The sequence below is a fragment of the Camelus bactrianus genome, chromosome 32, assembly GCF_048773025.1.
Source record: "Camelus bactrianus isolate YW-2024 breed Bactrian camel chromosome 32, ASM4877302v1, whole genome shotgun sequence".
In the NCBI taxonomy this organism is placed as follows: domain Eukaryota; kingdom Metazoa; phylum Chordata; class Mammalia; order Artiodactyla; family Camelidae; genus Camelus; species Camelus bactrianus.
The window spans coordinates 12,057,570-12,085,484 of NC_133570.1; the positions used below are offsets into that span (position 1 = coordinate 12,057,570).

The 27,915-nt window shown below is 49.7% G+C and overlaps 1 protein-coding gene across 1 annotated transcript in view; it reads left to right on the forward strand.

The window, feature by feature from the left end:
* SPRING1 (SREBF pathway regulator in golgi 1) overlaps positions 1 to 27,915 on the forward strand; it is a 317,312-nt gene that overhangs the window by 181,975 nt on the left and 107,422 nt on the right. Inside the window, exon 6 of the transcript XR_012503697.1 lies at positions 23,486 to 23,767. The gene's annotated coding sequence lies outside the window, so the exon portion shown is untranslated. The remainder of the gene's footprint in view (positions 1 to 23,485; positions 23,768 to 27,915) is intronic.

A 27,915-nucleotide genomic window follows, 5' to 3' on the forward strand; every position in this document is an offset into this window, starting at 1 on the left:
TCAGGCTATTTTAAGACAGGCAAGGAATAAGGCTCCCGCTCTCCCCCTAAGAAATATACATTGCTCCCTATTCTCTAATTTCCTTTTGATTAAAAAAAATCAGCCTATCTGAAAAGTATCTACTATCTCTCCTTCTGCTGAGAGATGAGAATTTTTTTAAGTCAAATATGCTTTCTGGCCATTCAGAGTCACAGGGATCATTTAAGACTTTGTGCTCTGAGAGTTGTGTGGAATTTTTTGGTGAGTGATGAGGGTATGGGAATCTGATCTGCATAGGCTGGCACTTAGAATTAGCTTGGTTCTCTGGGCTGGAGAAAGAGGCAGGTTTAAGTTCTCCTGAAATGTGTCGTAGAGGTCATAGCCTCCAAATTAGCCAAGCCCTGTCTGATGGCTGAAGGAGAGAAGAGGGGGGCAGTCTTTGCTTTTCTCCTGGTTCCCAAGCCTTGACCCAGACCCCTTATCTTCTCTCACTTCCCTCCTTTCACTCAGTCCATCTCCAAGGTAGTCACGTACCCATTCATAGGTCAGCACCTAGTAGGGTGGACAGTTCCCATTCTTGCAGGCATATTTAGAGCCCCTACTGTGTGCCGGGCATTGTGCACAGCCCAAGCACATAGTCCTGTAGATGAAGCCCTGTTTGCAGCTCTCAACCACAGCAGGCTTTAACTGGGATCCAGTCCATTGTCCCCTCTTCCCCTCTGTCAGACCAAAGCAGAGAAAGACTGGGCACCCCCCAGTCTTTTTGCCACAAGTTGGGTGGCTCAAAACAGCAGAAATGTATTCTCTCATGGTTGTGGAGACCAGAAGTCTGAAATAAAGGTGTCAGTAGGATGGGTTCTTTCTGGAGGCTCTGGGGGAGGATCTGTTCCATGCCTCTACCCTGGCTCCAGGTGGCTCCCAGCAGTCCTGGGCATTTCTTGGCTTGTCACCACATCACTCCAATCTGCCTCCATATTCACATCGCCTTCCTCTCCTTTGGTCTCTGTGGCCTCTCCTCTTTTATAAGAACACCAGACATTGGGTTTAGGGTCCACCGTAAACCCAGGATGACTTCATCTTGAGATCCTTAACTAATTACATCTGGAAAGATTCTGTTTCCAAATAAGGTTACATTCTGAGGTGCCAGGTAGACATGAATTTGGAGGGGACACTACTAAACCCATTACAGTCCACCCTCTGGACCCCCCAAATTCACATCTATCCCATAATGCAAAATACTTTGACCCTGTCCTAGCAATCTGGATTTGGAGGGATGGATGCTGAAACATGGGGCTGATTATAAAAACCTCTCACAAAGCGTGTGTCATTTGGACAGTAAAATAAGTCATTAACAGGCTTAGCACAGAGCCTGGCTGATAAAGAAAGAAATGCACTGATGAAAGGCAGTAGTAGGAGCATTTGTACTTATTATGATGATGTGCACCTGGATGGACTTTCCCAAGGACTGCTTTTTTTTTTTTTTTATCACTTTCTTCCTTAAAAACCAACAAGGTTTCCCATTGCCTGCAAAATCTGAGCTCGTTCGGTTCGTTAGTAAAGTCTTTGCACTTGGTCCTCCATCAGAACCGCCCCCGCTCTCTTGCACTCAAGCCCAACTGGCACCTGAATTCTCTTTGTGTTTTCTTTGTGTCCTGTCTACTGGCTTCTACTTAAATCCTCCCGCGGCCACTTGGCAGGGCCTCCTGGAAGCCTTCTGTTCACAGGGAGTCTACCTCCACTAGGCTCACATGGCCCCTATGGTGCTCACTTGGGTCACTGAGCCAACGTGTGGTCCTTTTTTCCCCATGGGTTCATTTCTCGGCTCCACTGCAGACTGTGGCTCCATGAAGGAAGGGACTCTGTTTCTGCACGAGGGACTCTGTGCCACAGAGGAAAGCCCACGGGCTCTCGCTTTATGCTAGAAACTTTAATGTCTCTGCACCTCAGTTTGTGAATCTACAAAATAAGGGTCAGTCTGTCTCCCTGTTACGGTTCTTGGCAGGTTAAGCAAAGAAATACAGGTCAAGCGTGTGGCTCCTAGGTGAGCAGTCAATAAGTTCCCTCCCACAGCTGAATATTACTCACTGCATCTGGTACGTGATGGGTTTGCACCAGATGGGGGCTTTGTAAATGTTTGTGGGCGATGGTGAGCATTGGAGAGGAAAGGACACATTCTGGCATAAATTAGGGCATAAATTTTTAAACAAAACAACAACAACAACACCATGCATCAGGCAAGGTGCTAATGCTTTCCATGCCTCGCTGTTTACTCCTCCCTTCTTACCGAGGAACGCATGTCACATACGCTGCCCAGGAGAGCTCCCGCTATGTTAGGGCAGTCAATCAAGGCAGCCCTGGGAAAAATCATCCTGGCCGGGATTGGTGGAGGTCTGCTCCCAACTTTATGGCACCCTCCATCCTGCAAAGTCATCTGGCTGCCCCCCACCACCACCGCTGCCAAAGATCTCTCCCTGTCCCCATCCCCAGTGCACCCTAGTGAAGTTTGCTTGTCACCCAGGTCTCCCAGGGGCCGGAGATCTGACCCAGGGTGGTGGGGGAAAATGTACAGGAAAGCGGGCTGCGGCAAGAGCCGCTGAGGAGTGGATGGGCGCTATTCCCATGGTGATTTGAATGTTGATGAAGCATATACTCTGTGTAAGTGCCTCCCCAACCGTACTGTCTGGGGTGGGGGACAGAGAAGTTGAGACACGTGATCATAGAAGGCAGCCCCAACCAACATAAATGGAATAACAATTCCTTCTCTTCCTCTGGGGCTCTATAATTGCACAAAGTGCTTTCCGGCGGAGGGCAGGGGAAGTACAACTCTGGCCGAGCATGGAGCCTGCCAGCGTTTGGGTTCTGGATGTGGAATGTGGGCGGGACTGCTTTTTAAAACAATCCCAGCTGCCAGCCAGGTCGGTGCCGGATCCTTCCTGGGAAATACGCATTTTCACAGCAACCTGTAGGAGACAGTCACAGGCTGCCTCAGAGCCCATGAAGGTCAAATAGGGGAAGGGGCCAGCCAGCGGGAAGGCAGCAGAGGGACGGCTGGGGGCAAGTGGTGCCTTATGCATCCTTCAGATGCCACCTGTGAGTCAGCCTGAACACAGCCCTGCCGATGATGGCCCAGCTATGACTCTCAACATTAATATTTACAGCTAGTGGTGTTTGCACACTTTGTACAAGTGCCCTGAACAGCAGACCTTGTACCATGCATGAAAAGGAAAATTATCACCTTGGATTTGAATAACTCCCCTTTCCCAGGCAGCTCCAAGGATATGATTTTGTGAATTGCTCCAAGGATATAGAAAATACCGAAGGTAGCATTGCCTTCTTATTGTAGAGTAATCCAGTTAAGAGTTGAGGCTCCGGAGAAACGTAAGTGTGAGTTTGAATCCCCTCTCTGCTTACAGAGCTGCCACCAGCCCATCTGTCCCCACTGTTGGAATTTGGAAAGGAGGCCCATTCTACAGAAGGACACCATTGAGTCCAGCCTCTACTCACCCCCTATTTGACCTTGACAAAGTCATTTATCCTCTCTGAGCCTCAGTTTCTTTGTCTGTGAAATGGGGATAATAACATCAAGTCCTGGCCTAGCTCCTAGTTGGAGGCCAGTAAGTAGTAGCCCACATCATCTGAGTGCTTGTCCTGTGCTAGCCTCACCCTATGTCCTGTCTCATTGAGTCATCATGACGGCCTTGAATGTGGACATCGTTATCAAGAGTTCATAGGTGGTGGGGGTGGGGAGACGAACATTCCCTTTTTGAGAAATTCTTGAGAAACCTAGGGGAATTATTCCTGTCAATACTGCAGCTCCTGGGGCTGGATTTACCCACATTCCTCTCTGCATGTGGATTCAGCATAGAGAGATTGCAATCGTATCACACCATCTTTTTTTGAAGTCCAAGCAAACAACCCAGTGACCAGGTGTAGACTCTGGCATTTCCAATTAAGGGTCGCCTTGACTCAAGAGGGCCATCATGTAAATCAAGCCCTTTCTGTATGTGGATCTGTTCAAAAGACATGTACTGTCCTGGAGTGCCCTGATGTGGATGGAAAAGGCTTCGCTAGCTCGCATCTGTCACCACCCCTGGGTGCAGCCACTAGCCTGGCCAGGCTTCATGCTTGAGTTTCACCTGAAGTTCCCACTTTGATCCCTACAACAACCCCAAACTCTGTTTCTCTTACCCACTTTTGACATACAAGGAAACTGAGGCTCAGAGAGGTGAAGTCAGTTGCCCAGTGTCACACAGCAGAGTGGCAGCGTCAGAATTTGAACCCAGATTTCCTGCCTCCGGAGCCCATGGTTGTGACCACTGCACTGTACAGCCTTCATCTGTACAGGAAGGCCTTGGCCTAGGTCAGGGGAATGTGGGGGCGTTTGGGGGGATATCTTTTTTAATAGACTTCATGTTTTAAGAACAGCTTTAGATTTACAGAAAAATTATGATTATAGCACTGAGGGTTCCCGTACACCCCACACCCAATTTCCCCTGTAATTAGTATCTTACATTAGTCTGGTACATTTGTCACAGTGAAGGAACCAATAGTAATACATTATTATTAACTAAAACCCATTACATTTAGTCATTGTGTTTCCTTAGCCTCCTCTGCTCTGTGGCAGTTTCTCAGACTTTTCCTTGTTTTTGATGACCTTGGCAGTTTTGCGGAGCACTGGTCAGGGATTTTGTAGGATTCCCTCCCATTAAAATTTGTCTGATGTTTTCCTCTTGATTAGCCTGGGGTCATAGGTTTTGGGGAGGGAGACCACAGAGGTAAAGTACCATGCTCCTCACATCCCATCAAGGGTGCATACTAGCAACTTGATTCACACTTGATGTTGACCTTGACTACCTGGCTGAGGTAGGGTTTGTCAGGTTTTTCCACTGTAAAGTTACTTTTTTTCCCCCTCTGGGGGTTATCTTTTTATCATTTACAGTTAACATTCTTTCTAGCTAGGAAATCTTTCTTTGTTTCCACCATATGAAATCTTGCTTAGAATCACAGCTGACAAGGCTCACAGTCGGGGCCGACTGCATGGGCAGGCGACAGGTGCAACCACATGGGGCATGCACTTGGGGATTCAGGCTCTGCTGTCACCATCTTGAAATTCTTAATACGTTTACCTTTGTATTTCTTTCATAAATGGAAGTGGATGGGATAATGCAACATGCACAGGGGGCTTGGAGCATTGACCTTGGGGTCTGGCTCCCACTGCCTTCCCATCTCACCAGGATGGATTCTCTCCACCTGCTCCCCGTCCCCACTCAGTGACTGCTGCCACCCTGTCCCTGGCAGGGGACTGAGGGCTGGACAGGGAGAGTTGATGTTGGGCATCCATGTCCTGCAGCATCTCGGAGAGAGGGCAGAGTGGCCACCATCTGTACCCCAGACTGGCAGTGCCATGGTGCCTTCAGCAGGCAAGTCGGGGCAAGCCTCTTGCACACCTCCAATCCAGGTGCTAAGCACGACCAGGCACAGAGGTTGCAATCCCCTTGGGGTCACCAGTCCACCATGGATTGGGGTGACAGCCCTCTGGGAAGGGTAGGTGTCCTGATCAATTTCCCCACCCTACCCAGGACAGTTTGGCCCGGGGCCTGGCAGGAGGGAGACCCAGCAGTCATTGTCCACGCAGGCATGCATGCTAAGTCATGGCAGGGCCCTGGGAACCTGTGACAGTCTGCACTTGCTCCCAAGTATCCCTGTGCCCAAGAGAGCACAACATTAAATAGCAAATAAAAACACCCTGACGGGTGGAGAGAGAGTCTGCAGAAGAAAGGAGAAGCTCTTTATATTTTAGTACTTTTAGCAGCACTGTTCCTTGCTTTTGAACAGAGCCCCACATGTTCGGTTTGCACTGGGCTCCACAAATTATATAACCAGTCCTGCCCTCACTGTCTTGAGTGTTTCCACCCCACACTGCACCCCAGATCTTTCTGAGGAACCCCACATCTCCGTAGGATGGAGCCCTGTATGAGGTGCTTTTGTGGGCCCAGTTGCCTCTGACCTGAGGCCGGCCAAGGACCCAGAGGGCACAGCCTTTCTGGGCCATTCCAGCTCAACATCATCAAGTAATGGAAAACTGGAGAAACTGAGGTCAGGGAGAAAGAATGACTTATCCTACTCTGCATGCAGCATGAAAGCAAGGGTTGAACTAGGGGTTTCTCCCAGCTCAACGCAGTTGGCTGACAGCTGTGGAAGAGTCGGGAAAACCCTGAGACAGTGGAGAGAACGCTGTGTCAGGAGTTGGTCAGAGCTGGGTTCGAGACTCAGCTCAGCCAACTCAGCACGCTTTCCTCTCTGAGCCCCGATGTGCACATCTGCAGAATGGGCATAAAACATGCCTAGGACTAAGCTTGATCGAGATAATGCACACAGGACTTTTAGGTGCTGGAAAGCCCGACTTGGATGTGAGGTGTCATCACTGTGCACAGCCAAGTTACAAGTGTTTGCTTCTTCAATTTGCCCATTTCTGCTTTATGCTTGGATATGTTTCAGTGTGTCCACACCGCCTGATTGAGGACGTGAATGCCCAGAGGGCCAAACCCACGTCTGTTTAAGTCCCTCTGGTCCCTGGGTAGAGTAGACTCTGGCTTAACAAGAACCTTGAACAGGGAGGGAGGTGGAGGTGTTCCTGCTTCACCTGGAGCAGACTCCTCTGTTTCAACTCCATAAACTGTGAAGGCGACAAAGCTCTTTCTGTGTTTTGCAAGAGATACAGTTTGCAAATGATCTCATTACCCCCGCAGCCATGAACAGAGTTATGTCGGGCCTTTCTAACAAGTGGCAGTAAAACATTTTATAGACCCCTCGGCACCCCTCCTCTCCCCCACCATGTAATTTGCTCTGTTTGGGGTTAGACTTGGTGTTTTCCCTCTTTTCTTTCTCTTTCTCCTTGCACTTTCTCTCATGTTAATTATATTAGTTGCCATGGAAACAGTGATGTCATTGGCATGGGAGCGCTCAATGACATCCAAAAGCACAGTTTATAGCATGGCTCGAAATTTATTCCATGGCTCGCAGCCTTCAGGGGGGTTATACCGTGATTATATCACGGGTACCATCTGGGTAGGAGGGTAGAAAGGAGTAGGAAAGCAGTTGAGTTTGGGGTGCTTCCCAGAACCCCAGGTACCGCGAGATGGTTACGTTTGGACGGCGAGGAGGACACCTTGGGAACCGTGGAGGTGTCTGTCTGTTGGCTTTTACCTGCACTCACTGCCTAACGGCACCATGCCCCCTGTTTGTTCCCCATTTCGGATTTCAGAATCCTGCGTGGAGCGGTACTTCCAAGTGCTTAATACAACGTGTGTCTGCGCGCGGGCGCATGCGCGCTTGTGCCCAGTGCGCCCAAACCACGCTCTTCAGTATGAAAATGGGATCTGCAGCATGCGGTGCGCGGTAGTTCACACAGGGTTCGCAAACACATGCACACACTTGCCCATCTATACTTCATTTTAGAAGGTGCAGTAGTGTTTTTTGTGCCACTTCCCCCATCCTCCATGGCTTTTTAGTGAGTTACCTTTGACCGAGCTTTTGGCGGCGGCGTGGGGTGGGGTGGGGGCAGGGCTGTGCACAGAGACATTGGGGCTGTGGGGGAAGTCCTATCTTCATCTCTTGCGGGGAGACGTGCAGGTGTGGGCCCGGTGAGCTCGCCCCCATGCCTGGCCTTGCGTTCTTCTGTGGGGAGGCCTCTTGTCTTGATCTGACGCCCAGCAGACATACCCCAAGGTGAGAGCCACTCAGCAGTCCCGTCTGCCTCCCTGGGGACCCGGGGTTGTGTTTTCAGTTCCTGATCTAAGTATCACCTTGAGTTTGCTGAGGGAGTGCAGGCAGCAAACTGTGCAGAGCTAAGGGGACCCCCAGGTGTTCCTCATCAATTCTGGAGCTCCTGGGTCTGTGATCAGAAGGATGAAGGGTTCTCTAGCAAGGTCCACTTGGAAAAGCAGTGTAGGAGTTACTGCAGGGCAGAGAGCACTAGTTTGGGAGTTAAGAGGCATGGCATAGAAGGACAGCCAGTTCACTCCAAACAGCTTCAATGAAATAGGCAAATTGTTAGCCCCAGAAGTGGGGAGTTCAAGATGGAAACTTCAGGCATCACCTGCCCTAGGGTTTCACATGGTGACATCCAGTCTCTTGCCCCATCTCCCAATCCTGCCTCTCTCGTTTGGATACCCCTCCTGGTGCCATTGAGGCTGCAGGAAGCCTCTGGTTTACCTTTTAGTCCACTTTGTTCCAAAAATGTCATTGAATCAAGCTGACTTCTATACTCCTCCATGAGCCAATTACTGAGACTGGGAGCAGGGCTGCCCCTGATCATCTGGGCCTGGTTCACATGACCACCCTAGAGCCAGTGAGAGAGTGGTTGGACCACGTGGACCAAGATGGACTGAGGGGAATTGGAACTGGGCTGGCTCCTCCTATTCTTTCTGTCCCTATCATAGGCTTCCCATCCAAGGTACTTGGCCTACTCTCATCAGAACCTTCAGTGGTCACCAAGTGCCAACCCCATCTGGCACAAGGACGCAGAGATACGTCAGCTGTTGCTCCTGCCCCCCACCCCCACTCCAGCTCCCAGCTCTCCCTGGAAGGGTCACGGTGGGAAAAGTTGAAAAAGAGACAGGAGCCTCCAGAGGAGAAGGCCAAGGGGGCTCCAGAACCCAAGACAGTCTTTAGAGAACCAGTCAGATCAGAACTAGGTCCTGGGGGAAGTGGGGGAGGGTGCCAGGTGGAGAAAGGGGGCGAGTTCGGTGCAAGTGGAGGGAAAGGCACGTGCAAGAGCAGAGAAGCGTGAAAAGGCTTAGGGAAACTGAAGCCCACATACAACAGCAATAATAATAATATCTACCGGCTGATCCTGGGCTAAGGGGCGTTGCTTTATCATGACCAACCTCACCACAGCCCTGTGAGATAGGTGCTAGGAAATTAGTTCTTACATATACAGAGCACTTAGCTCAGTCCCTGGCCACATAGAAAGTCCCATAAAGATGTTCACTCTGATACTGACAGTAAGTAGTAATACTAATAATAGGGCGCTATGGATGAGTTTAGCAAGGGAGGAAATGAAAGTGAGGAAGCTGGGTGGAAGGAATAGACAAGAGATGGTTTAGAGCTGTGACTCTCAACCAGGGTTGATTTACCCCTGCCCCAGGGGACAATTGGCCTGCTGTGTCTGGTGACATTTCTGGTTGTCGTAATTTGTGGGGAGGGGTGCTGCTGGCATCTAGTGAGTAGAGGCCATGAATGATGTTAAACATCCTACAGTGCACAGGGCAGCCCCCAGTACAAAGAATGAGCCAGCCCAAATGTCACTAGGTTTGAGGTGGAAAACCTGGGTTTAGGTTAAATATGGAGGATGGTGCAGGACACAGTATAGGTTGTCAGAAGGAGGTTCTGGACAGGACAAGGGTTCCTGGGGTGGCCAACGACTGGGAGAGTCTCCCCCTCCCTCATGCCCTACTTCCCTACCAAAGGAGCATCAGAGAAGGGGCTGGCTGAGGGAGATGCATGTCACCAATAGGTCTGCAGGCCCTGACAGATGGTGGGCCACCCTCTCTCCTGTTGTGCACGCAGCTCCCGAATCACAGGCCCAACGTGTTCCTTGAGTGGGTGCAGATGTCCCGCATCCGTGCGCCTCTCGCCACTTGGAGCCCCCAGCCGGAAACCTGGACCCCTCGCCGTTCAGCCTGCAGATCACAAAGCCCGGGCAGCGGGCCTACCCTTCAGTCCTCTGAGTCAGAAATGTTGATTTGTTATAGTAACATGAGCACAGGGGAGGGACTGTGAGAGGAAAGTGAGTGAGAGAGAGAGAGAGAGAGAGCAATAGTGAGTCAAAAGCAGTGAGGCTGACCAAGACAGAGACTGGGAGAGACAGACGGACTCCACAGGAGAAAGAACCCCTGAGAAAGACAAACACAGAGAGACCAAGACTGAGAGAGAGAGAGATGGAGACTGAGGTGGAAAGAGACGTATTTAGAGTCAGGGAGAAACAGAGGGAAAACCAGGCAAAGAGAAGGCAGGACAGACTGAGATTAGGGAAAAGAAAAAAGAGAAAATGAGAAAAAGCCAGAGAGAGAAGGACTGAGTGGAAGGGAAGACGGAGAGGGAACAAGAGAAAGATTTCCTCGCAAACCCCACAGTCCCGAGCCCGGTAACTCTCCAAGGCTTTGCCATATTTTAGCCACGAAACTGGGGACTCGGGCAAGTTTTCCCGTGGCAGGTTTGGGACGAGGAAGCATTGTTCACATCGTTGCTGGTATTCCCTGTTACCTGGACATGAGCCAACAGGAAATTCCTGGGACAAATCTTTCCACTCAGAGTCTTTTAAAATTTTTATTTATTTATTTTAATTTCCCTTTTTTCAGGGATTAAAAAAAAAAGTGAGAGAGGAAAAGAAAAAAAGGGAGGAAAAGAGAAAAAGAAATAGGCCACTCGGTATAAGAAAACGTCTAGCAGCAGCTCCAGCCAGGCCAGGGGAGGCTCAGAGCCCATTGTGTCCTCTCCGTCCCATTCTTCCTTTGGAAGGATTTATGACCTCACACTTCCATGACATCACAGTGCGTTGCCATGGCCCCTGCTCTATTATCATAAACAAAAGGCTGATCTTTGGGACATTGGCTGTCTGAGCAGGAGAAGGGGGGCGGGGGGGGCCCTGCGTAATGTGTTTTCTTGGGAAGGCAGCTTGTTCGGAAGTCTGAAAAGCTGCGAAAATAGTTGTACACACAGTACTCTCCTTGCAGCCCCGCGGCCTCTGGACAAGTTTGGTGAGGGAAACAAGGGGGATGAAGTCCGCGCCCTTCAGGAGGACCCTCTGGCTTGGCGTGTTTTCACTGCCAAAGAGCAGCTTCCCCAGGCTTCTCTCACTGCCCCAAACAAGGTTTTCATTCATTCATCCATAATGCATTGAGTGCCTACTATGCGCCAGGTGCTCTGAGAGCTGGGCTATAGATGGATGAAAAACACGGATGCAAGCCTGCCCCTCTCAGAACCTAGCCAACTCAACAAGTCCTCAGATAAATCAACAGGAATGTGTAAAATTGTAACGTGGGTGAAGTGTGCTGAGGGACGCAAACAGGAAATGAGGATGAGAAGAATGGAGGGAGGGGGCTAGTTAGAGGAGCAATCTGGGAAGGCCTCTCTGAGGAGGTGACATTTTAGAGAAAACCCAAAGGAAGAGAAGAATCAGCCCCAGAGAGTGGGAGCAGGTGGCAGGAAGTGATCAGGGACAGCCGCTCCAGGGAGACTGACTGTCGAGATTTAGGTTCCCATCAGGGGTCTCTTCCCACGTATTCTATAGTTTCCTGGACTGCTGGCTCAGAGGGGAGGGCTTGTAAAAGAGGAGTCATTTCGTGAATCCGAGTTGAGTAAAGACTCTTTTTGCAGCCTCCACAGCCATGCCACCACAACCCCATTTCCACCTTGAAGGGAGGGTTGCAGAACTGTCAGCTCGGCATTTGGTGGAAACAGCCTAGCCAGAAGTAGAAACACCTGTAGGAGCCCAAGCCCGCTCTCCCTGGCTGAGTCAGTTGTGCAGGAAGCAGGTGATACTCTTAAGCTGCAGAAATGAGAGAGGAAAGGGCAGAGGAAGGGAGGGTGGCCCGTGGGACAGATGTAGGCACTGCCAGCTGGTAAGGAGGCCAGAGGAGCGACAGGGGGGTAAAGCATTCCCACCCTTCCCAGGAGAGGGACACTGAGGGAGCTGGGACCCTGGACCTAGAACAGGATGAGGTCTTCTAGATCATCAGTCCAATGATGGGGACAGATGGGGACAGGGAGCCCCAGAGAGGGGAAAGTCTTGACCTGAAGTGGCACAGGGAATTAGGTATAGAACTCTGCCCCTCACTTGCTGTGTGACCTTGGGGAGCTCACTTCACATCTCTGAGCCCTCATAATCATTATAAAATGGGGAGGAGGGTCAGAAAGCACTTTGCACAGCTGCAACAGTCACTCTTTTCTACTCCTTTTCCAAGAACACATTTATTAAACCCTGCCAGGGACTGTGCCTTGGACTTCTCATACATTCAGCTCCTTTAATACTCAGGGAAGCCCTAAGAGGTAGACATGGCTGTTCCCATTTTGCAGATAAGGCCTCAGAGTAATGTGCCCAAGAGAGGTTGAGTAATGTGCCCAAGGTCCTGGGGCCAGACTCCGCCCCTGACCTACCCTGAATTCAAATGGAGCCCACATTCTCCACCACAGAAGCGTGGCCTGTTCCATGGTGCATGGCTGCATTGGCCCAGGGGGTGGCACTGGGGACCAGAGAGGGCTGACCCTCTGACCCGGAGCTAGGAAGGAGAGAAGGCTGCAGGGCTGCGAGAGCCGGCTTGTAGGTCAGCAGGAGCTGTGGTGTGCCAGAGGCCTATGGGGCAACAGAGCAGAGAGGACGTGGGAGAGGAAAGAGGACCCTGTTCTGCTTGCCGAGGGGCATCTCCAGATGTGTGAATCTGAGGTGTACATACGATGCACATTTAGGCTTTTCCAGATCAGGGTCAGGAAGGCTCAGTTCACAGGTTAGTAATTCGTGACTGGTTGAAAAAGCTTCTATATGGGAAATTGAGGGGTGTGGATCATTAAACTAGGTGTCAGGCACCTTGGCTTCTGGGGAAGTGTCATACCTAATGAATATCTACCCCTGAGCTAAGCACTCTATGGACTATATTTAATTCTCACCATGTCTCGTGAAATCATTTCCCATTTTATAGATGTTGGAACTGAGGCCCAGAAAGATTCCAGTCCAGGCTGTGTGCCCTAGGGTAGAGATGTAATGTCTCTGGGCCTTAGTTTCCTCTTACAAAAAAAAAAAAATGGAAGTATCGGTCTTAGTCAGGGGCTGGTGAACTAAAAGTTCACTGTAAAAGGTGAGATAGTGAATATTTTAAGCTTTGTGGGTCACAGCATCTTTTTTTCAACTGTTCAACTCTGCCCTTGTAGCATAAAAGCAGCCATAGACAATGTGGAAATGACAAATGAGCGTGGCTGTGTTCCAATAAAACTTTATTTACAAACACAAGTGATACAGCACTGACCTGTAAGGATGACAATGATTGAAAAGTCAGGTAATAACAAGTGTTGGTGAGGAATTGGAGAAACCAGAATCCTCATATACTGCCAATGGGAATGTCAAATGGTACAGCACTTTGGAAAATAGTCTAGTGGTTCCTCGAGGATTAAAGGTAGCGTTGTCATGTGACTCAGCAGCCTCATTCCTAGGTGTATACCCCAAAGAACTGAAAACATATGTCCATGCAAAAACATGTACACTAATGTCCACAGTAGCATTATTCATAATAGTCAAAAAGTGGGAACAACCCAGACATCCACCAGCTGATGAACAGATAAACAAAATGTGGTCTATCCATACAGTGGAATATTATTTGGTTATAAAAAGGAATGTGGTACTGGTACATGCAACATCACAGATGAATCTTCAAACGATGCTTAGTGAAAGACACCAGACACACAGAGCACATACAGTATGAGTTCCTTCATTTGAAGTGTCCCGAATGGGCAAATCCATAGAGACAGAAAGTAGACTCGTGGTTGCTTAGGGCTGGAGTGGGGAGAGTCAAGGGGTTGGGGGTGGTGAGCTGATGACTAAAGGATGAGGTTTCTTTTTGGGGTGATGAAAATATTCCAGAATTGACTGTGGTGGTGTTTGCACGTGTTTGTGACTATACTAAAAGCCATTGAATTGTACGCTTTAAATGAGTGACTTTTATGGTAGGTGAATCGTATCTCAAGAAAGCTGCTATTTAGAAAGTTCATTTACCGATAAGGCAGGGGCATGAGGGAAATCTTGGGAGTGATTGGAAACCTTCCAAAAATTGGTTTTGGTGCTGGTTGTGTGACTGTATATATTCACAAAAATACATAAATTTTACACTTAAAAGGGGTGAATTTATTTATGTAAATTATATCTCACAAAAGTCCTTAATGGAGAGGGGAAAATAGGCAGTGGATTGGATTTGACCCCTGAGCCATGGTTTGCTGACCCCAGTCTACATGATGATCATATCAGGATTCTTTAGATTTCAAGTAGACAGAGACCCAGCTCCAGCTGATCTAGGCAAAATGAGGAATTTCTTGATGCACACAACTGAAAAGTCTAGAGGAGGGGTGGGCTTCAGGCACTGTTGGATCTGGGAGGTACAAAGGTCACCAGAACTCTGTATGGCTTCCACTCTCCATCTCCATGAAATGGCTGCCAGCAGCTCCTGTCATATTTTCCCAGGTTCAAGTCCAGCAGAAAAGAGTGAATAACCTTTTCCAAAGGCGGTAGCAGAATCATTTTGTCCCATTGGTTCTGATTGGGCCATATGCCCACTTCTGATTCAGTTCCTTTGGCCAGGAGAATGCAGCGTTCTGATTGGCCAGTCCAGAGTCACATGGTCCCTGGAGATGAAGGATGCATTTAATGGTACCCAAAGTCCAGGGACTGTGCTTAGACATGGCAGGGGAGAGGTGGGTTCCTAGTGGAAAATTGGGGAGCTAGACCAGGGGGACCCAAGAACAGAATTCAGGAAGCATTTCTTATGCCAAATATTTTTGCTTAAGCGGTACCAAACACCAAAGGAGTTAAGTAAACATTGTTAGTCATGTTCTGTCAATGATAAATTGAAGCCCCCAAGAGTGAAGACAGCCGGCAGGTCACTGGCAAAGCAAACCACCCCTGCCCCCCAGCCCCGACTGCTTCACCTTTGCTCTCAGCATGAGGTTTAACTACCTATGAGTCAAGACAGAAGGGGTCATTTATTCAACAGACGGTTATTACAGCCAGCCATGCCACACCATGTCTGTAAAATTCTCTTAGATCAGGAAATTGAAAGGCCTGGAAATTAAGGGGCAGACATAAAGGCTGTGCAGCAGAGTGCAGGCTGGCTCTCGGGCTCCAGGGGCAGTGCCCCACTGCCCAGACAAGCCAAGCCTTTCTTGAAGCCACAACAGATCCTTGAAACACAGGTCTCCTCCAACAGCGCCTGCTGAGTCTCTGTCTTCACTTCCCCCAGAAGGGGAGGCAGGGTCAGATCAAGAGGAAATAAGAAAGTCGGGGTCCTGGGTCCTAACGCCAGCTCTGATGCTAACAGGCTGTGTCACCATGAGCAGCTTGTTTGTCTGGGTCTCAGGGTCCAATGAGAAGGAGACTCTTTTCACTCACCTCTCACCTCTGCCAGCCTTGATCTGACCCTGGCCCACTTCTGTACCTGCATCGCTTCCCATGTCCCCTGATCTCCTACCCCATCCTTCCTGGCTATTCTGTTCCCTGCATATAAGCTGCTTGTTTCCACCTCTGAGCATTTATATGTGCTTCTCCCTCTGCCTGGGATATGCCCGTCTCCCCACATCTTCCCAAGACGAGCACTGCTGGATCACTGGGGGTCAGTTCAGGGAGAACTTCCCTGGCCACATGCGCCCCCTCAAGCCCCCAGGTGAGACCCCCAGGTCTCTCTCCTTCACAGTATCCAGTTTGTCTTCTCCACAGTGAGGCCAGCTCCAAGATGCTCAACAGATGTTTATTCATTGGACAGAAACAGTTACACGACAAGTAGGGACAATGTGCATCTTTGACACAAACTCCAAGGAAGACTCAGTGTCACCATACAGCACCCCTAGACTGGGGCGCAGGCGTAGGATGCTGTCCAGTCTGTCTTGACTCTTCTTTCTTCTCCTTGTTTCTCCCAGCGGTTGTTGGTCCTGAAGCTGAGCATGTGTGTTGTCCTTCCCCTGCACCTTCCCACAATGCTCTGCACCCACAATGTCCAGCAGCCAGGACAGCTGCCCCGCCTCCAGCCAGGGTGGGCACTGGGTCTAAACACCTTCAGCCAAGACCCTTCCACACGTCCTGCCAGCTCCTGCCTCCGTGCCTTTGCAAACCCGACTCCCTCCTTCCCCTGCCCTTTCCTTGCCTGTCTTCATCCTGACCACCTCCCTGCTGTGGGCCCGCACCTCCTATCTGCACCAGAGCGCCATACTTGTGTTTCCTATGAGCACCCTACCTGTGTTCAGGTTGATCCTTTTGCCTCAGCACCCTTCCCCGTTTCTCTGACTGGCTCCTGCCAGCTCTCCATTCAGTCAGCTCAGCGCCACCCCTTTCCAGAAGATTCCCTGAACTACCCCATCCCTGCCTTAATGGGGTTGGGAGTCTCTCTTCTCTCTTGAGGCCTCTCCACCCACTGGATGCTGCAAAAGCCCTTCCTGCACTGGAGGGACTTACCTGCCTCCCTCTCCCCTACTAGATGTGAGCATCCTGAGATCAGATACTCTGTGCCATCGCTGCACCTGAGGGCCTGGCACACCGTAGGTGCTCAATAGATGCTTTCTTGAATGATGGATGCATGTGTGCAAGTCTGCATATGAGTGTTCTGGAGGCAAGGGCTGTGTCCAGTGTCCCCACTGCCTGAAAGAGTCTGGCCTCTGGTGAGCTCTCAAAAGCTGTCCAGAGAATGAATGGATGCATGATTCCTCCACTTAGGGTGACCACTGTCCCATTTGGCCCATGATGCAAGACGTCCAGGGCTTAACCTGGGCAAGTCCCAGGCAAACCCAGGCGAGTTAGTCATTCTGCTCTACCTACTACCCACGTGGCCCCTGTAAGACCTGACCCCAGTCATGCTGTGCTAAATACCTGTCACTTGGTGTTGTCATGTGTTTTATGGCTTCCTAATGCTTTCACACACAGGCCAGTCTCCCCGTGTTACTAGAGGGCAGAGACCATCTTTCTTTACAACCCTCTATACCATTCCAGGACAGATGGAAGCGACCTTGGAGAGGTCTTCATCTTCCTCATCACCATTCACTAAGGCCTTGTCTAGGCTCTTCTTACACATTCTCTTCTTTGATTCTCCCAGTGACCGCACAAAGTAGGGGTTTTCTTTCTCCTTTTATAGGTGAGGCTGTTTTCAAAGCCCAGAGTTGAAGGCAAGGCCAAAGGAAGCTGGCATACCTAGGAAGTCACAGGATTTGAACCCAGGACTGTTAGAGGTCGCAGTCTTTGCTAAAGGAGCACACAAAGGTAGCCCCTCTCCAGCACCCTGGGCCCCGTACAGTCTGGTGGTTTCCTGAGCTTCCCTTAGCCCCTGATTGCAGAGCTGGATGGAAGCCTGCCCCCCTAGTGACAGATGCTGGCAGGGCTGGGACTTCAGTTCTGAAAGGAAGAGAAGAAACATGATTCGCAAGTGGGGAGAGAGCAAGTCACTCTCCAGCTCTGGAGACTGGACAGGGCCAGGTTTGAGGGCTGGAACCCTCCCTCGTCTTTAATAGTCATGCCATCATCCCATGGTCCCAAAAGCAGGCAAGTGGGTCCCCTGAAGCCAGCAGGTTATAGTAATCTTCTGGGGCTGCTGTAACAAGTTACCACAAACTGGGTGGTTTAAAACAACCGAAATGATTCTCTCACAGTTCTGGAGGCCAGAATCCAACACCCAGGTGTTGGCAGGGTTTGGTTCCTTCTGGAGGCTTTAGGGGGAGTCTGTTCCTTGCCTTTCTCCCAGCTTCTGGTGGCTCCAGGCAGTCCTTGGCGCTCCTTGGCTTGTACCTGCATCCTGCCGATGTCTGCTTCTGTCTTCACATCGCCTTCCTCTCTTTTTGTCTCTGTGTCCTTTCCTCTTCTTGTAAGACACCAGTCATTGGATTTAGGGCCTAACATACACCCAGGATGATTTCATCTCAAGATCTTTGACCCTATTTCCAAATAAGGTCACACTCCGAGGTTTCGGATGGACATGAATTTGGGGGGACCCTATTCAACCCAGTACAGACAGAGGTTCATTGCCCTGGGTCCTCCCAGTGCCTGCTGAAAACCTTACCTGCTTTCCCGTGCCCTCCCTCCACCAGACACCCCTGCAACAGCTGCTGTTGGGGCGGCGGCCACACCCCCTTTCCCCCCAATCCCAGGGCCCCTCCTGACACGCTCACCCTGCCCTCCCAGGCTCCCTGGAAGACTGAGGGCTCCGCAACCAGCCCTGCGGGCTTGTGGGAGACGCGCGGGGAAGACCTCAGTTGAGAATCTCAGCGTGAGAAGGACAAGGGAAGTGCTGACTTAAAAATTGAAACCCTGACAGATGGAGCACTTTTTAACTCTGCAATGGGCCTGTTGGCACTTGTCAGATCCCAGCACGTTTGCTAATGTGCATTTTCATCAAAGGGCTGAGCCAGCTCCAGCTCCCATCACCTGCCTAACCTCTTTGCTTCCGCTTTCTTTGCTAAGTTGGTCCTGCCCGTTCTCTTTCTTAATTACTGACCTCGCCTCCCCCTTTTCTCTCTCTCTGTCTCCCCATCTCTCCCCCCAGAACCCCCTGGCCCATGGTCTTCTTCCCTCTGTCTTCTTTCCTCTCTGACTTTGGCTCCGTCTCCTCTTCTCTTAGTTCAACAAGATAAACATTTGTGGGACCACGACCGTGTACCCGGGACTATGACAGTGATGGGGTGTAAAGACAAGAGGGTTATACTCACCCCCTCCTGACCCACTCTCCTCTGTATCTCTTTCCTCTTCCTTCCCCTCCTCCCTCTCAGGATCTTCTCTCTCTTCTGTTTTTCAGGCCAGTTGAACCAACTCTTTCCCACTTTGTACCAGGCATGCTATTAGGTGCTGGGAATGTCTCAGAATCTCCTTGTGCTCTCTCTCTCTCTCCCCCCTTCTTCTTTCTCTGTCATCCCTCCTTCTCACTCCTCCAAAACCCTCCCCACAGTTGTCCATCTCCAAGCCCAATCTCATGCTTCAGCCTCCTGACAAGAAAGGCTAATTGTGTGGCCCCCTCCACCTATGGGGACCAGGCCCGGCCGTGTTGCCCCACGGTGCTGGAGCTGTGGCTGGGAACAGCTGATGCATGTGGACGGAGGATCCAAAGGCCCTTACCCCTGCCGCCCCTGCCCAGAACTGCTGATCAGCTGGATATGTCTGACTGCACAGGAGCAGTTCTGAGAGGCCTCGGCCCTGCGGGCAGCCAGGAAAGGCTGATGCGGGTAGACACATGATCCAGGAGCAGAACGGAAAGTTCTCTGGCTGGCTCTGAGCTGGGCTGGCTGATTGGAATGGACGTGTGGGGTCACTGGTTGGCTGGACACCGGGGGTGGGGTGCAGCTGAAGGCAAATTGAAGGCGGGTGATGTCCAGATGCTGGAAACCATGGTTTAAAAGGAAGTCAGGAGTTGAGGTGGAGGGGGAGGTGACTGGACTGGAGGTTTCAGGACCACCCTTGCCAGGGGGTCAGACCCTGGATCTGTTCACTGTGCTTAACCCCACCCCTCCTGCCTCCCTAATATCTATTCTACCCAGATGAAGACATCAGCATGGGGGCTCGTATTTCTCTTGCTGTGATTGGTTCCCCAGTGGTTACGTGATCCAATGACAGCCAAGGGGACACATAGGAAAGTGCGCTGGGGCTTCTGGGAAATTCCTCCTCCCTCTTAAGAAAGTGATGATACTGGACAGTCATTGTCTCTGAATGTGATGCTGCGAATCCTGCAGCCCGAGACAGATTCAGCCTGGAAGATGTCAGATCCGAGATGGGGAGAACTGTCACGTTGAAGATACCACTCAGCCATGGGCATGATGCCCTGAGTGTGCCCTTCCTCCAATTTCTTATTATGTGAAATAATGACCATTCTTAGTGTTTAAGGCATTCAAGCCTAAGTTGTGCTGTCTATAACTTGTAGCCCAAAGCCTCCTAAACAACAGACAAGAATCATTAGAGACCATAATGCCTGTGGCCCAGGACTGCCAGAAGAATTCATGAAAGGATGCATTTAGCTCAGTGCCTAGTACATAGCAAGCACTCATAAGCATCAGTGTAATTATTACTGATGTATCAAAATATCATAGATGATACATTATTTACAGCCAGTCTTGTATGGTAATCATTGGCGCTGTGTGCCAAGTATTTCTGGTTCTCTTCCCTTGCAAGAATAATGCAACAGTACAGGCAGACCTCCGAGATGCTGCAGGCTCCATTCTGGAGCACCATGGTAAAGCGACTGGCACAGCGAAGGGAGCTCTGTGAACTTTTTGGTTTCCCAGGGCATGGGAAAGTTACGTTTACACTACACTGTCGTCTATTAAGTGTGCAACTGCATTGTGTCTAAAGAAAACAATGTTTATACCTTAACTAAAAAATACGTTATTGCTAAAAAATGCTAACTATCATCTGAGCTTTCAGCGAATCGTAATCTTTTTACTATAGTCACATCAAAATCACTGACCACAGATCGCCATAACAGATATAATGACAAAGCGTGAAATATTGTGAAAATGAACAAACATGTGACACAGGGACAGGAAGTGAGCAAATGCCGTTGGGAAGATGGCACCGATAGACTTGCTCAAGGCAGGGTTGCCACAAACCTTCCATTTGTTTAAAAAAACAAAACAGAACAACAACAACAACAACAAAATGCACTATCTGCGAAGTGCAATGAAACGGAGTATGACTGAGCTTCTTGGTCCCTTTGTGGGTGGGAGGAGCCATGTGACTGTTCACACAGGCCGGCCCTCTTCCCACTACCTCCCATTTTGTCATTTTCATCAGCGTTGCCCTGTGCCAGGACCCCCAGGCCATCAGTGCCCTGGGAGAGCTGGAGAAACACTGCCTCCCTTGGTGACACTCAGGCAGAGGTGTCTGTGGCAGAGCCAGCTGGGCGCCAAGGGTCCAGGCTGTCTCTCAGCTCACACACAGCCATTTCCCCCCATGGCACCCACAGGGCTCCCGGGGAAAGCTCGCAATGCTCAAATCATCACCAAGCCCCGTAGGAGCCCCGTAGAGAGCCTGGAGCTGCTCTTCCTGTCCAGCTTCTCCTGTGTGATGAATTATTTTGGCCGGTGAGGGGTGGTGGGGGGGAGTGCAAATTTGCCCTCCTGTACTCTGGCTTTTATAGGGCTTTCCTGTAATTCCAGAAGACACGACTCTGTGTTTGAGCCCCAGTGGCAGGTAGGGGCTTACCTTGGCCCCCATGAGAAAGCAGTAATTATTTTTTTAAAAAAAGAAAGAAAATAAGTGTTGGCGAGGGTATAGAGGGACGGGAACCCTTGCACATTGCTGGTGGAAATGAAAAATGGTGCAGGTGCCATAGAAACCAGGAAAAAGCTCAATATAGAGTTCTCCTGTGACCCCACCATCCCACTCCCAGGTGTATACACCCCCAAGAGAACTGAAAACACGTCCACACAAAAACTTGCACACAAATGTTCATAGCACTATTTATAAAAGTCAAAAAGCGGAACCAACCCCGTGTCCACCAGAGGGTGAATGGATAAGCAAAATGTGGCATATCCAGACAGTGGAATATTATTTAGCAATAAAAAGTAATGAAGCACTGACGCGTGCTGCTGGTGAGTGAACCTTGCTAACAGGAGACATCATGAAAGAAGCCAGTCCCCAAAGGTCCCGTATGATATGATTCCATTTCTAGAAAATGTCCAGAGTTAGGCAAATCCGTAGTGACAGAAAGCAGATTAGTGGTTGCCAGGGGCTGAAGGGGAGGACTTGAGGAGGCAGGGGGTACCAGGTGAGGGTCTCCTTTGGGGTGAAGAAAGTGTTTCAGAACTTGATAGAGGTGGTGGTTACACAAGAGAATGTACTAAATGCCGCTGAACTGTACACTTTTAACACGGCTAATTTTAAGTTATGTGAATTTCACCTCAGTCAGGAATTAGAAATGTGTGTGGAGGAGGGAAGGGCAGGCGGGCAGGGGAGAAGTGTGACATCCAGTCCCAGAAATGCCCGCGCCTTGCTCCTGCCTGGCCCCGGACCCCTTTCTCGTAACATCAATCAAGCACAGAGTCTGATACAGACTAGGTGCTGAACAAATGTTTGTTCCTCCCCTCCCCTGACACTACCTGCTCCCTACAGAAATGGTTATCATCTTTTTTTTTTTTTTTAATGGATTTTCCCTTTTTTTTGACTGGGGGAGGCATTGGGAGGTAATTGGGTTTATTTATTTATTTTTAGAGGAGGTACTGGGGATTGAACCCAGGACCTCGTTCATGCTAAACATGCACTCTACCACTTGAACCATACCCTTCCCCCATCCTTATAGAAATGGGGAGGGGGGAAGCCTTCTAACCACCATAACTGCTGCACTTGAACCTTTGGACTAAGCCATGCCTGCCCTTAGGGAGGGTCTTGTTTACCTTTGTGCTCTGACCACAAGCCGGCACTTTGGGAACTGCATTACCTCCAGCGACGCCGGAGAAAACCCTGCCCAGCTCCAGCCAGCCTAATTACATGTCCAGCTCAGTCTCACTGCCATTGTTTACAGAGCCAGCATCATGATTAAGTGTTTATTAGGGTCTCTTGGGCCTGCCTGGGATTCCCCTGGTGCAGCGAGCTACAGTGTCTCCGGGCCTCACCTCTCTCTCCTTGCCACTCTGGACAGACCTGGTCTGGGTGGTCTTCCCAGAATGGCGGCGAGGCCCTGCACACTTCAGGAAAATTCCTTCTCTGGCAGTTCCTGAGGCTCCCTGGGCTGGAAGCTCTTCTCGAGGTGTTGAGGGGAAATAGCGGGGTGGGGACAACAGCTGTGACTCTGGCCACCTCTGTCCCCCCCAGCCAGACCGTGAACACCTGCTACCTGCTGGGCATGGACTCAGGTGGATGGAGAGATAAGGTAGCTGTATCTTAGATTCCAAGGGGCTCACAGTCTAGGGAGGGAGAAAGAAGAAGTAGTTGATCACCTCCTGTAAGATTCTGAGCAAGACCAGCTACGTACTTCAGGGCCCCAGTGCAAAATGAAGATGTGGGGGCCCTTCGTTAAAAATTAAGAATTTCAACACATCGACAGATGTCTCGTAGAGCTAGGCCCTGTGGAACTGCACAGGTCTGGCAGCCATGAAGCTGGCCCACGTTCTGAGCACTAGTCACAGCAAACGAGAATTGAGCACTTACTGTATGCCCGTGACAGGAAAAATCAGGGGTTAGGAACACAGACTCCTATATCACATTCCAGCTCTGCCTTTTATTCTCTCTATGATTTGGGGCAAATTATGCAGCCTTTCAGTGCCTCAGCTTTCTCATCTGTAAAATGGGATTGATACTAGTAAAAAGTGTAGATCCGTGTCTGGCACACAGTAACTGCTATACAAGCATTCACTGCTCTTAATTTGCACGGGTGGATTCAGCACACTAGCACACTCTAAGGGATGGATGCTATTACTATACCCAGCTCTGGGAGGGGAAACCTAGGCATGCGTCGGTCAGGGAACTCACCCTCACTCCCTCGGAGGCGGGGCTCCTATTTGAACCGAGATGCTCTAGCACCTGGGCTTCAGTGGTGCTGTCGGCATATGAGAAGGGGATGATCAGGGTGAAGGAGCAAGAGGGGAAGGCCTTGTGTCCATTCTTGGGGGCCGAGGAAGGCAGAGCACACCCCCTTTAGGGTCCGACCGTGCCTGGCTCTGAGTCCGCGCTCCATAAACATAGGTAGAATCGAAACATCGATTTTATGGGTGATCTGACTTTGTGCCAGGCACTGTCCTAACGCTTCGTTCACGTCTCCGGTGTGTTTGATCATTTTCCTTGCAGATGGGGGCCTTCACCCAGCACTAGGAGAAGTCTCCTGGCCAGTGTCACCCAGCCAGGAAGCGGCAAGTCAGAGACTGCCCTCATGGCTCTTTCCTGCCCAGCCAGCTCCCCTCCGGAAGGAAGCTCTGCCCAGATACATGCACAGTTGGCATCGCTCAGCCTGGTAGCCTCGGGTGGCCTGGATCCTGTGAACGCTGCCTGTGCCGCCCTTCCTCTGGGCCATCTAGATCCTCTCCTCTCAGCCCTGCCTGGCCCAGGCAGGTAAAAGCAAAACCACCCCAGGTACGTGCTCTCAGCAATGCATCCTAACAGAGTGGGGACTGCTGGAGCCCCTCACCTCCGTTATCCTTGTGGCTAGTGCTTTGTGGCTCCGAACAGGAATCCCCCACATGGAGACGGGCAAGGAAGGCGGAGCTGTAACTGAGCCCCTGGCCCAGGGCTCCAGGGATGGCCCAGGAAAAACCTTCCCAAACAGTTAATGATCCAAAACCCAGCCTTGCCTTCAGAGAACCCTGGGTGTGAGTAAGGGGGAGGGGGTGAGTTTACCCGTAGCTGTTAATCCGTTTCCAGATGCTGGGCCGCCCGTGGGACACGGAACAGACAGCCCAGGCTGGCCAGTGGCCCCTGTCACGTGTATGCCACCGGAGGGAGACGAGAAAGGGGCAGAAGGCAGGTCTGAGTCAGGCATTTCCAGGGAGAGTCCCGCCCTCAAAGCTGATCATTCTTTTCTCTCTGGGGGCAACTGTGCATGCACCACAATTTGCTTCTTTCTTCTTTTTTTTTTTTTCCCCCAATTACTTTTTATTTGAATATAATTTCAGACTTACCAAAAACTTGCAAGAGCAGTACAAAGAATTCCCATATACCCTTCACCTGGATTCCCCAAATATAAACACTTCATCACATTTGCTTTATTCTTGTCTGTTTCTCTCTAGATAGATACATATAGAAGAGAAAGGTGTATTTTTTTTTCAGAACCATTTCACAGTAAGCTGCAGACATAGTACCTCTCTTGCCTCTAAATACTTCAGCGTGTAGTTCCTAAAAACAAATGATATTCTCTTACAATACAGTCTTACGATATAATTACCAAAATCAGGGAATTAGCACTGATACAGCATTATTATTTCATCTACAAACTTCCTTCAGATCTTGCCATTTGTCCCTATAATGTCCTTTATAACAAAAGGAAATGGTGGAGCCCATATGGCATTCAGTTATCATATCTGTCAGCCTCTTTTATTTATTTTTTTATCACCTTTATTGTGGTCTGGTTCCTGTACAGTAAACTAGTCACATATTTCAGATGTACAATTTGATGAATTTTGATAGATATCTACACCCCGTGAAGCCACCACCAAAATCAAAGTAGCTATTTCCATTCCCCAGGGAAGGGACATTTGAGTTGGATCCAATTTGGGACAATTACAAATAAAGTTCCTATATAAACATATAAAAATATATATATTTTAAAGTTCAAACAAGCAAACAAACACAAATAGAGAAGCTCGAATTCTAGTTATATCCTCTCTAACTCCCAGCTCAGAAGCCACAATAAACCCCCACCACCAACTGTTTTGCTCATTCAGAAAAAAGTCAATGTATCAGTTATCAATTGCTGTGTAACAAACCATCCCCAAACACAGTGGCTTCAAAGAACAGCTCTTTTATTGCTCATGATTCTGTGGTTCAGGAATTCAGGTGGGGCCCAGCTGGGTGGTTCTTCTTCTTTACATGTTGTCAGCTGGACTCACTTATGTAGCTGTAGTATGCTGGGAACTTGGCTGGGGCTAAAAGATCCAAGATGTCCTCACTCACCTATCTGGTAGTTGGTGTGGGCTGTCAGCTGGGGTGCTTGGTTTTCCTCCGTGTGACCTTTCCAGCCGGATAGCTTGGGCTTCTTGATGTGGTGAAAAGAGAAGCCTCAAGATCTCCTAGGGCTGAGGCCTGGAACTAGACGAGCCTCACTTCTGCTGCATTCTATTCTGAGGGCAGCCTTGATTAAAGCAGAGGGGAGATAACCTGCCTTTGGATAAGAGCATGTCAGATGAGACTTGTTTGCTTAGCCATTTTTGGGAATTGAGCACACCGAGGTGCCTGCTTACTCACCCAGAGTGTTCAGATGAGAAACTGTGCAATCAGCCTTTCCCAAGGAACATCCATCCCTATGCTTGGAATGTTTTGTTTTTACTCTCTTCAGTTCTGTGCGATTCCAAAAGCCTTTCTTAGGCAACTGTTAGGTAGTGATGTTTATGGAGCACCTAGTACGTAAGCAGGGCTTAGGGCTGAGGACTGAGACATGAAAATGAGTTAGTCCTCACTCTCTGGGAGCTCACTGCCTAGAGATAAAATTGACCTATAAACAAACCATTGCAGGAGGTTGTCAAGAATGTGGGTGTGTGGAGGGTGGAATCCAGAGGAAGGAGTGGCTAAACGGGCCTGGGGGCCTGGAAGGGACACAGAAGAGACAATGCAGGATCTGACTCCTAAAGAAGGAGAAGATGGACAGGCTAGGCAGAGGGGCAGCCTAGGGTGGGCGTGGGCAGCAGGTATGGGGGTGGGGGCGATGACCCCTAGCCAGGAATGGCTGTCAGCAAGGTATGGTGGGGCCCAGGGGAGAGTACAAAGAGATAGGACCAAGGGGTAATGACAGTCTAGATCTCCAACCTACGTACCAATGATGGAATTTCTGTCTCCTTCCTTTTCTCCCCTTAGAGTGTTTGCCAGCCCAGGTCTAAGTCCTTAGCCCTGTAGACTCAGTAGAATCTCCATTTAATACAGACGTGCGATGGGACAAGTGGGAAAAGTAAGGAGGACTTTGTAGAGAGACTTATTTCATCTACATAAATAAGAGCTGGGAAAATGAAATAGGAAATGTAGTCTGGGAGTTGAAGAGTTTGGAATGGAAGAGAAGAGAATGGAGCAGAGGAGGGGACAACTTGCATTCAGTGTTGCTGTGGGGTTTAGGCTCCATACAGTAAGCATTTAGTTCCTATTTGATAGCTAAACGGCAGTTGTTTGCAAGCAACTAAGTCCACAGAAGGGGCCATTTGGAGACCTGTAATTTATACGGGTTACATATTTTTATACACGTGCACAAACAGTCATGAGGGAGGTCACAGTTTTAAAAGGAATGTATTCTTGAAGATCTTGACGTAATTAGAACCGCAACTAATCCCAGCACACCCCTGAAAGGGGTAGTGAGCCTGTTTCTTTATATCCATTAAAATGTCACTAGCACATGGCAACTGTGCACCACCATTTAAATTTCAGTGGAGCCACTTGGCTCTGAAATGATGCAGTTACTGATGTCTTTTTTTTTTTTTTTAAACTGGGGAGATTTGCATGATTCCATATTTTGCGCCTAATGGGGGGAGGCTTTATTTCATACATATTTTTATGTTGCAGGATTTCTTATTTCACATTCTATCTCTCCCATGTTGGACCTGCACGTACATAGAAGGGGAGACATTGTAGTAGGAAGGGTGTCTTGGGAAGACTCCTGTGGTTGAGATGGGACCTCTGGGGTCTCTGGTGAGACAACAGTGGCTCAGAGGGTTTTGTTTCCAAGATGCTGCACTGAAATTCAATGAAAGGTAACAGAGGGAAATCCCTGCTTGGACTCATACTTATGGGCTAATTTTCCAATTCTGGCCAAATAACCTAGCAGTGGAGAACTTGGGTTTTGTAGTCTCTGCCACCTGCTAGCTTTCTGACCTTGGGCAAGGCATTTTTCACCGCTCTGAGCCTCAGTTTCCTCATCTGCAAAAAGTGGTTACTATTCGCCACCTCAAGGGGGAGATAACAGGTAACAAGGTTTTTAGCACAGGACCAGACTCGGTAAAGGCTCGGCGACAGGTAGCCGTCGCAGTTACAATTACAGTAGCACTTGGCCTCTGTGCCTTGCTTTTCCATTTATGCTCGGTTTCCCAGCCAGACTGTGAGTCCCCCAAGGGCTCCCTAGTGTTTACAGTCCCAGCCTAGCAAACAGAGCAGCCCCAGTGAACATGGAATGTCTGCTGGACCCCACACAACACCACGCAGGGGCCGGGTAGCTGAGTGGAGTTGGGGGTTCAGTCTGCCCTCGGGGCTCCTTTCCTTCTTTCTTTAGATTCCAATCCCAAGAGCTTCCTGGCTATCTCTGGGCGGGGGCGGGGGGAGTGAGTCCCCATCTCCTCTCTTTCAACATGAGACATACACCCCCCATTTCTGTGTGCCCCACCCCTCCACCTCAGTGTAGATGGAATACGCTGATAAAAGTCATTTACCCCGAGGCACTGGGGACTCATAGGGGCAGATTTGCATTTTAAAAGACCACTGAGGAGCAAGGGCGATGCTAAACACAGAGAAAGCACTCCTAATGCTATGTTAATGAATGAAACCAGGAGACTTGGGCCAACTATCTAGAAAGACTTTCTGAAATGAGAATA